This window comes from Adiantum capillus-veneris, chromosome 6 (assembly GCF_014529385.1).
Source record: "Adiantum capillus-veneris isolate H3 chromosome 6, ASM1452938v2, whole genome shotgun sequence".
Classification (NCBI taxonomy): Eukaryota; Viridiplantae; Streptophyta; class Polypodiopsida; order Polypodiales; family Pteridaceae; genus Adiantum; species Adiantum capillus-veneris.
In genome coordinates this window covers 70,643,423-70,650,691 of record NC_140936.1, presented here as the reverse complement: position 1 = coordinate 70,650,691, position 7,269 = coordinate 70,643,423, and the positions used below count along the sequence as shown (strand labels likewise).

Here is a 7,269-nt window from a genome sequence, read left to right as displayed (position 1 = left end):
CTCCAATAAAAAATGATGCACTTTTTTAAAACCACCTCCCAGGAGAGGCATCACTAAGCCTTCTCCTTTTGAGCAGACCAAAAACCTCTCACTATCTCTCTCTCTCTCTCTCTCTCTCTCTCACACACACACACACACAAGACACAGAAGGTCAACCGAAGGGCGTCAACGTCAAGCAGCCCGAGCTCAGATCTGGTTTCTGATGCCTTCACAGTCCAGGGCGTGGGGTGGACGGCAAGGCAAGGCAAATTATAAAGGCATACTACACGTACCTCATTGATTTAGCAAATCAATGCGAGCTGAGCTAGTCGCGTCCCCCCTTAGTAGCAGCAAAATGCAGATTTACTGTGCAGCATGCAGCTACGGCCCGCATCCCACAGCTTCCCCCCCTCATCCACCCCCACATCCCGAGCACCGACCACCGTTCATGGAAGCTGCTTATCACAGCTTCGCATTTCCTCATCACGGCCCTCCTCCTCATCGCCCTCGCTCCCCTCCTCCTCCTCATCATCATGGGCGCCCTCCTCCACCTCATCACCCTCCCCCTCACCTCCACCCCTACAACCCCCCTCCTCCTCCTCTTCCAACTTGCTCCTTTCTGTGCCGCCCTTTCCACCCCACGAAGCCACCCATGGCTCCGGCGATGCTGCCCGGAGTCGACGCCTCGCCTGCTCCCCCTAGTTCTCCTTATCATGCCTGGCCAGCGTTCTGAAGCCAAAACAAGAGAACAACCAAATTATGAGTGGGCATAATATAGCTAAATATATATGTTTTTTGGGCTTTAAGAAGTAGTGGAGGGTTATAAGACACATGTAGGCCTATAGACAGTGGATGATTATCAGAACACATACATGACAATAGCACATGCCTTAAATTAAAATCATCACATTTACTTGTATCTGTACATACATTGCACGTCTGCGAGGTCAATGGACGCATGTAAACCCATAAAATGCAAGTACTTGCTCGATTTTGGCTTTCTGTGGCCCCGTCTTTTGTGTGTGTGTGTGTGTGTGTGTGTGTGAGAGAGAGAGAGAGAGAGAGAGAGAGGCGGGGGGCAGGGGTTTGTTTCTCCTCTTCCAATCTCCAAAGACAAATGCAGTTACGCAAGTAAATATTCTGGCAACTTCTAGTTAAAATTAAATTAGTATTTGCAAAGGAAAACTCCACATTTATTTGAGTATTTTAGCAATAAGCTTACATTATGAAAAAAATTGCCATACTGACAATTTCGATTGGAGATGCTATAGTGGCTCAACCTCAAACACTACTTCATGTGCCTTGAGGGGTCAATATCTCTAAAAGGGGGGGCTTGTATAGGTAAGCAGCCAAAGACGGAAAGGTTCCGTGTCTGTTTCAAATAATAATATCTGGTGATTTGAGTGAAAACCAAAATGGCTTAGTTTTGAGATCAACTCCCTGCCAGGATCAGGTCGTTTGTGTAGAAGATAATCTTCCAGGTCTTTCACACCCATTTGTAATTTTTTGCAGCTAAACCTCGCGTGAAAGGGAAATTTTTGAATAGATGGAGGGGATCCTCTGAGGTAGATTTACACCTAGAGCAAGTGCCAATGCCAATCCCTTTAGTGTTGTAAATCTTGTTTTCATTAGAGATGGCTCCCTATCACGCTTGAAAATTGCAGGGCACCAGTGCCCATCCTAAGGAAGAGAAACTATAATGGTTGCCCTTCCCTTAGGAAAGGTTATCAACCACTCTGATCTTCACAATGCAGGGAAAAATATGTGTTGCCCTTCCACCTCTACACGATCAAAAGTGCTCATGAGAGCATGGTAACAAAGGTATACCAACAACTACAAGTACCTGACAATGAAATGCACATAGATATGCAAATTCTAGAGTAGAAATTGTAAAATTGGGTCACTGGTTCATGACGCTCTTTGCACCAAGCACATGCATCGATGCAGACATCCAAGTGTGTTCATGCCGACAACAGGGAGAAAGGCCGGCTGGGACTTTTAAGGCAGAGAAGTTGAAGAATGAATTGATGCTATTCAACACACACATGCATTGATGCAATCATGCTCAGGATGACAAGAAAGCTCACTTGTATGGAGTTACATCTGGTGTAGCAGGATCAGGACGAGGCAAATCCTCGAGCGAGTTGGGGTAGTAGTTCGGCCGACTACCACCATTCTCTGTCACATTCATGGGCCCATCCGATGTATAGGTTTGCACTCTGAAGGGGCATCTGTTGACAGGAATCTACATATAAACAGAAGTAACAGTTTAAAAATATACAAGTTTCGTGCATTTGAAGTCTTCTCTTAAGAGGCAACAAAGTTGTGCCCAGAAGAAGAAGAGGGTTATTTGCAATGTGTGTGTATTTCATTAGGATCACCTGTAAGTAATTAGTACAAATTCTGTGTCTGGCAGTATCATCATAAGTAAAGAGACGAGCTTGGAGAACCCTGTCTGGCAATCGCTCAATGCCGGGCACCATGTGAGCTAGTGAGAAGGATGATTGCTCAACCTCAACGAAGTAGTTGGTAGGGTTCCTATTGAGCACAAGCTTACCCACCTCCCTGAGAGGGTAGTCCTTGTGAGGCCAAACCTGCAAAGTGTATCTTTGTTGTGAGCATTGATATATGGGACACGAAAATAGCAAATCCAGAAGTTTAACTCGTATATAAAACATGATGAGGCATATATCAACAAGGAAAGTTTAAATGCATGCATTTATATCATACCTTTGTAAAGTCAAATGGATCTCACTTGTAATTCAATGCATCTTCTAGAGGCATAACTTGAACAAAGAAGGTCCAAGAAGGGTAGTTTCCATTCTTGATGTTTTGAAAAAGGTCTTCGATTGCGTAGTCAGGATTGATGCTAGCAATTAATCCCTAGATGGTCTCAACCAAGTTCCAACTTAGACTTTGCAACGTCGCAGACACACCCACACACACGTGCGCACACACTGATTGTCAAGGGGTTTGGCAAATGAGCTAGACTTTTGTACCTGGTGAAGAGACTCCGGAACAAGGCTCAAGAAGTCCCAATAAGCATTGACATCCTTCATTTGTGTCTGGGGATTCCTCTTTTGCGAGTGAATGAAGTCCGGAAACTTGAGAGCATCACGCACAACGAAAAATGGAGTGTTGTTCCCCACCATGTCCCAGTTACCATCTTCAGTGTAGAATTTGAGGGAGAAGCCTCGAGGATCACGAGTGGTATCTGGGTATCCTGACTCACCAGTCACAGTCGAGAAGCGCCCAAACACAGGAGTGCACTTGCCAACCTCGCTGAAAAGCTTGGCTTTGCATACGTCAGATTCCAGAAACAGCCCTGGCAGATATATATTCAGCGAGTATTAGTGAAGGAAAATCCTGAAGAGGAAGATTACACCATACATGGGAGCAATTGTACTAGGCAATCGATACCAAGGATGATACATCTGTTTTAGAAGTACTATGAGAGAGTTTGAAGCATACTTAGTAACCTCAAAGTAACCATGGGCGTCCGCTCCTTTTGCGTGCACAACCCGCTCTAGAACACGCTCTCGATTGAAGTGTTCCTGCTTCTCAAACATATGCACATCTTCAAAGATCAAAGCATCGACATCTCCCACCGTCACACTGAGACACGAGCAACAATCCATCAACAAGACTACATGATCAGCATGCCAAAAGAAGGAAGGCCCGAAGACATACTTTCCAGGTCATGACATGAAAAAAGCCAAAAGATGAGCATAAAGACACCTACATTCTAAGTATCCCACATTTAGCATCAGACATTATACTGTAACGGAAGTAGTTTATGCATCATCAAAAGCACCAGCTTTTAATACAATGATAAGTACATTGAGCAAAGAGAGTGGATAAGTACATTGAGCAAAAAGAGTGCTAATCTTGGTCATAAATGCCGATCTTTATTGATAGAAAAGCTTCAACGAGAATGCCAAAAGATACCAAAGCTGGGGAGAAGGCTCAATTACAGGTTTACAGCATTAGGTTCAACAAAACGTACAAGGTGTAGCATCATCAAATAGATCGCAAGTAATTGTACAACCGCCTTGAGCTTTAGTACATCAGGCAAAAATTTCCACATCAAAAACACCATGAAATCTACGCGGAGATATTTATAGATCTGCTCCTTTTCTTGCTCCATAGAGAAAATACATCATCCCAAGGAACATCTGAAGTATTTTGTGGTCCATGCAAGCCTATGAACATAAAGTTCTCAAGTGTTTCTATGTTCATGCACGTCCTTTGAGATGTTTTTATGGTGTTTTGAAGAGAGAATCCACGCTCTGCTACAGCTGAATTTACTGGAACTACAGAGAGGATTCCCCAAAGCTTCATCAGGTTTGAAAAGGAGTCCTGCATAGTCATATCATCCTTGCATACTTGCCATGCATCTCGAAAGCTTTTATGCTTGAAATTGCTGACTAGAACTGCCGTGAAAGAATCGAGCTCTCCCATGCAAATCTCCTCATCACCTACTAAGCTTCCAAATTGGTTGAGCAACTTTCCCAGCCAGAATTTGCTACAAGTCTCCATCTCTAGCTCTTCACTTGGGTAATTCTTGGGACTGAAAAGTTTACATGAATCAAAAATAGGCATATCCTCTTGCATCCTGGTCCTCAAATTCTCCACAATTTTTCCAACAAGCTCTTTTCCAAGTTGTAGAAAATCTTTGAAAGAACCACCTCTGCTACTTCCTGCAATGCTTTCAAACTTAAGCTCATGGATATGCAAGTCCCCGGTAACATCAAAGAATCTGATCTCCCGGTTGCTGGATTGCTCTACAAACTTTTGTAAATGCTTTGACCCGCAATTCCTCGAGTCCCTGAGAAACTTCTTCTCCAAGTTCTTTAATGTAGCATCAGCATAACCTGATATATTAGCAATGTTGACCACATCTGATTGAAAGTGGCAATTCAAAACATTAAGCTATGTAGATACATCAGCAAGAAGATGGATAAAAAACTGATTTGCATACACCATAAGCTCATCATATATACTTGGGCTCTCCTTTCCAAATTCTGTGATAAAGGCAGGCATGACCTTCACCATGCGCTCCATAACCTGACCTCATGATAGCCACCTCATAGAATGGATCCACAGCATTGATAACTCGGGCAAATCTAGAGCTCCCTCCATTAGCTTTAAGTCGTCCATTCTTTTTCCTGATGCACGAAGCCAAGCATAGATGCTTCTACATAACTTATCCAATTTCACAAGCTCAGGAAATGAACCAACAGCGCCTTGGCTTGCTGCAAGATTCTCTCAATGTGCAAGATAATGCACTGGAAGAAGATGTTGAATATCTGTTCTCATTCTTGCTAAGAGTCCGCCTCTGCAACCCATCATAACTGAGCAACCATCAGCCACAAGAGATACAAGTCTTTGAAGGCATAGGCCCATCTCTTTGAGCAATTTGATAATAGCATCGTACTTTGCTTCTGCCCCGCCATCGTCCATTTTGATGAGCCTCACAAAGGCCACATGATTGTCACCTCTGCCTGAGTCTTTCAAGTAGTTTATGTAGACAATCATGTGCCCTTCTTTTGCCCTGTCAGTGCTATCATCAACCATCATAGAATACCAAGGACTTGCCTGGACTTCTTTGCACAAAGCATGCCAAAGTACATCTTTGATTGCTTGAACAAATTCCATGCCGGAGATCCTATTCAAATAGGTTCCATAAGCTGAATGCTTAGGCATATTAGATAGACCTTGCTCTGTTTGGTGAAGGCATAGCTTTTCAAAAAGCTCCATAGGTCCAACGCATTTCACAACAAAATACACCTGCCACATGACAGTGATGACCCTCACCTTCTCTTTATCCTCAAAACTGGCAACATAATTTGTAAGAGGGATAGAAACTCGATTTTCCTTGTTTGCCCACTTTAAAGCTGCCATTTTGTGCTCATCAGATCTGTTGTGCTCATTTAAAGAAGGGAGTTGAATTGTGCAAGATCCTTTGTTGGCAAAAGGAGTCTTGCTTTTGCTGTATGCACACCACTCGCATTTAATTTTCAGCCTTCCTACATCTACAATTGGATATGCCCAAGGATGTTCAAATTTCCAAGCTGGCCTCCATTGCCTTTGCTTCTTGGACTTCAATACTGGTTGCGAGTCTGGTGTTTGTTGCTCTTCTTGGTTTTCTTCATTATCATCTTCTCTGATTGTTGGTCCATCCCCAAAAATCTCTTCTATGACACGATCACACTGCTGTTGCAATTCTGCTTGTTTCTTGTTGTTTCTATATCCAGTGACTTGGTAAAATTTTGATAGATCTGCTTGCTTCCGCTTCGTACCAATTATCTTTGTTTCCGTGTTTGTCAGAGATTAGCAATTACCAAAAGAGAAACATGCCAATTAAAAACAGAAAGGTAACAAAAGAGAAAACATTATTGCAAGAAAGCTGCTTATTTGTTGTTACCTCACCACACACAGTGCCTTCAGTTGTTGCTATAGGCTAGTGCTTCAAACTCTTTATGGCTCATGTCTTGATAATCATCTAGCTTCATTTGCATTGTGAGTCCTGGCTGCCTCGACCTTATTCCATCCACAAGCTCATTTGGCATATTCTCTGAGTGACAATCTCCACAATACACTGAACCATAAAGAACCTCTCTCTCTCTCTCTCTCTCTCTCTCTCTCTCTCTCTCTCTCTCTCTCTCACACACACACACACACACACACACGTACATCTACGACACAGCTATTAAGAGCTATTAGTTCAAGCTAAATATTTTAAAGCACTTGAAGATTATGCATGCCTTTAAATGATTGGTCAAAGATCTTGTCTAGGTCTTCCCTAGCTCAGAGACCGAACAATTGACGGCCCTAACAACAAGGCTTCAATAGTCATGGCATCTACTGTACATCCTCACAGCTCATGATGGCAAGTGGAACCGACAAGGAAAAGCCTGCCCAAGCCAGCAGAACGCACACCATTTTTCCTGTTGGGTGCGTCTTGGTTGACAATACACAGGCTTTACAAGTTTACATACAACTCTCCCAGTTAACTAGCTTAAAATGCTTCTCTGTAAGTTCTTGTAATGCTTCTCTTAGAGGGGTGAGCTTCTAGCAAAGGAGGGCTCTGGAAAACCTATGTTGCCTGCCTTTGTCTGCACGAATGGAAGGTGCCCATTGCAAGTGAGTGTGTGTGTGTGTGGGTGGGGGGGGGGGGGGGGGGGGGGGGGGGGGGGGGGGGGGGTGGGGTGTGGGTGGAGATCGAGGGAGAGAGGTACTCACACCTTCGCAGATATGCAATCCAAGACATAGGCAGGTGGGAACTTG

The 7,269-nt window shown here is 43.7% G+C and overlaps 2 pseudogenes; both read right to left on the bottom strand.

Annotated features, from left to right (window-relative positions):
• Positions 1 to 425: 425 nt before the first annotated feature.
• LOC147455670 (uncharacterized) lies at positions 426 to 3,617 on the bottom strand (annotated as a pseudogene).
• A 466-nt stretch (positions 3,618 to 4,083) lies between these two features.
• Positions 4,084 to 5,139, bottom strand: LOC147455669 (uncharacterized; annotated as a pseudogene).
• Between the last annotated feature and the right edge of the window lie 2,130 nt (positions 5,140 to 7,269).